This window comes from Sarcophilus harrisii, chromosome 4 (assembly GCF_902635505.1).
Source record: "Sarcophilus harrisii chromosome 4, mSarHar1.11, whole genome shotgun sequence".
Classification (NCBI taxonomy): Eukaryota; Metazoa; Chordata; class Mammalia; order Dasyuromorphia; family Dasyuridae; genus Sarcophilus; species Sarcophilus harrisii.
The window spans coordinates 307,718,396-307,721,508 of record NC_045429.1 but is presented as its reverse complement, the minus strand read 5'-3'; the positions used below and the strand labels follow the sequence as shown (position 1 = coordinate 307,721,508).

The following is a 3,113-nucleotide window of genomic DNA, read 5'->3' as shown; positions in this document are numbered from 1 at the left end:
GGTGAGAGTTGGGTGAAAAGTGGACACCAAAGAGACATAGAGGAGCAACCCTGAAAAGGTCTTGGCAAGCTCTCATGCCAGAGGTGCTAGTCCTCTCTTAACATCCCATTCACTCCAAGCAACTTCTAGGTTTCCCTTTGCAATCTAATTTTCTGGTATTGTTACTTTATACTGACTTTTTATAAACTTATTTTACTAAGCTAACTAGAAAGGGGTGAGGAAAGTGGTCAGAGGACCAAAACAAGATACAATTTTAACACAAATGACTATAATATCATGGAGAAAAATAACTTTGAAAGACTTTAGAATTTGGATTAAACATGATTTCAGAGCAATGAAGATGAACTACACCAACTGCCTCCAGCCAGAAAGGGGAAAAATACAGCGTGAAATGAAAATGTTGAATGAAGTATTCTTTTTTTGGACATGATCAATGTGGGAACTTGTTTTGCTGGATGATGCATATTTGTTTTAATTTTTTTTTGTTTTTCCATATTTAATGTATTGGACTACCTGCCATCTAGGGGAGGGTGGAAGAAGGAGGGGAAAATTTGAAACAGGTTTTGCAAGGGTCAGTGTTGAAAAATTATCCATGCATATATTTTATAAATTAAAAGTTTTAATACATTTTTTTTTTGTTTTTCTTTTTTATTGTTGGGAGAGGAGTGAGGTGGAATGGCAGTGGGCAAGAGAGGTATAAGTACTTGTAAAAATAATTTTTTTAAAAAAAGAAGTTGATAGTTCTCCCTGCTTGCTAGGGCATCAGATTTCCATCCCAGCAGTAGACAGAAATACTTACATTTGGTCAAAAGAGCTTTTACTATTTTATAATGATTTTATGCTAGATGATCTCACTGAGAATTGGTGATTTTGTTAATGTGACTATTTCCTCTGGCAATGCAGTTTACAGCTTTCCTGTGCCAGGTAGTTTAAATTTTTGTGACCAGAATAATTCATCACTTGGTGTCCAACCTTTCCAAATATAGCTGGATTAGTTGTTGGATGGCACTCACATAGTCCAAACCCAAAGCTTTTCCAGGTTGGAAGGATCTATCAGGGATTATGCTCCACTTGCATAGCTTGCAAGGATCCAGAACCCCCACTTTGACAACTGAGAAGGGCATCAGAGTAGATTTCAATAAGGATCAGATTCCTATGAGATACATAAACAAAATAATTACCTCTTTGTACATTCCATGCTGTACCATCATGCACACTTATATTTTATCACCTTGAGATTCTTAGATTTAACAAACATCACTACCAGTGTTTACAGTGAAATAGAATAAAGACAGTGCATTGCAATGAAATGTAATCTGGAATCAGATGACATAGATTCAGATCTTGTCTCTGATACTCTATATATGACATTGGGCAGATTTCCTTAGCTATAAAAAGAGGGGTATGAACTAGATGGCGATTCCCAAGACCTCTTCCAAGTGCAGTTTGATGACCCTACAATGGAGAAGGGGAAGGATAACTCTGTGGCCTTTTGAAAGGCCCTAAACCATCTGAATGCTTTTTTGCAATTATTTAAGTTTGGGTTTCTGGATAATAAACCTTTTTACATCTCTTTAAAACTCTCTCAGAAGTCTGCTATGCAAGCTAGAGAAAAGGAGTCATGGAATAGTAGAAAGACAGGAGAAATCTAATCTAGTTCTGATAGTTAAGGAGCACAAACAAAATTTGTTTCATTTGTACTTAATCCAGAAGCATAGTGATATATTGAAAGGGTTTTCCAGAATACTTTATGCTTATAAATCAGCACTGACTTGATTAGTTTTACATCTGTTTATAAGTTTATCATTACAAGTAAATAAGTTTATCTCATAAAAATATATCCTAGTATCATTCATACCTTTACATTCAGTCCCCCAACAAATTATGTCTTTCTTTATTCTCTTAATTCCCAAATCATACTTATCTTCTATCTTTATACCCCAAACATACCCACCTTGTAGGCAAGTACTATCCTCAGCTTTCACATTCCGGGGCTTGTTCTGATCATAAGCATGCACAAACTTTCATGCATTCCCTGCTTCTATTATAACCATTCTTAATCATTTGTAATATATTTATCTATAAAACACAAGAACATCTTTCAGTTAATCTTTAAAGAAGGGAGAAACAATCTTATCAACAAGGAACAAAATTAATTCCGGGAAACAGTACTCGTTTAGTCTCAGCCTTTATTCCAGATGTTCCTAAACCCATTCTTGGAGAGTCATTAATGAAACACTGGGAATATGAATGTTCAGATTTTACTAAGAAAATATGTGATGGAAGGAATGTGTGTGTGTGTGTGTGTGTGTGTGTGTGTGTGTGTGTGTGTGTGAATAATATACTCTAACCATCCCTGTTACTCATGTGGTATGCAACTCACCCAATAAATCTCAGAGGTCTCTCAAGGTATAAGGAGAAAGTTTATTTGATTCTCATGAGAAGCGGGCAGTCATTCTCACCATATGGAGAGGTAAAAGTGAGGGCTTTGAGCACAGACAGAAGAGGCACTATATAATTTCCCTGATGCAATACTGACCCTCCCCACTGGCTCATCCTCATTGACTGAAAATGCTTACATTCTAAGTGCAAAAACTACAGTGAATGGGGAAGCAACCCATAGATTCAAATTTAAACAAAGACATTCTTTTTACTCACCCTGAGACGTGCTTTCAAAGTATGAGAGACAAAGGTTGAGTTAGTCCACTCCACAACCTCCCAGACCTGTTCCTCTTCCCCATATCCTGGGAACTATTTGCCAATGAGGAAAGGCAGAGGGAAATAGGAACCTGATCTCATAGCTTAGTTAATTTATAATTTGTCTTTTGAAGAAATGTCAAAATTTCCATTCAGTTCCTCCTTTTTATTAAGATGAGATTTCTTCATATTTTTGTAAGATTAATTCATACTGTTGGTCTATCTGACTGTCACCCTGAGGATCCTCTTGTCCCATAACATTGAGGGGAGTCCACCTTTGTCCTTTCAAGATTAACAAGTGACGGTCACCATCTTGTGAAGGCTATTTTGAGCTACTCAAGTTATTAAGTGAATTAAGCAAGGTAAGCAGATAGATAGTAAAATGATTCCATTCAAGGCCACCAAAACGAAGCAGA

At 36.5% G+C, this 3,113-nt stretch overlaps 1 long non-coding RNA gene across 2 annotated transcripts; it reads right to left on the bottom strand.

The window, feature by feature from the left end:
• Positions 1–712: 712 nt before the first annotated feature.
• On the bottom strand, positions 713–2,739 carry LOC105750406. 2 transcript variants are annotated; one of them, XR_001121013.3, is made up of 3 exons: positions 2,659–2,739; positions 1,955–2,079; positions 713–1,153 (listed from the first exon to the last, which is right to left on the bottom strand). It is a non-coding gene; the product is annotated as an uncharacterized LOC105750406 (long non-coding RNA). The 2 variants fall into 2 exon arrangements; XR_001121014.3 differs by lacking the exon at positions 2,659–2,739 and adding an exon at positions 2,384–2,474.
• Positions 2,740–3,113: the final 374 nt, after the last annotated feature.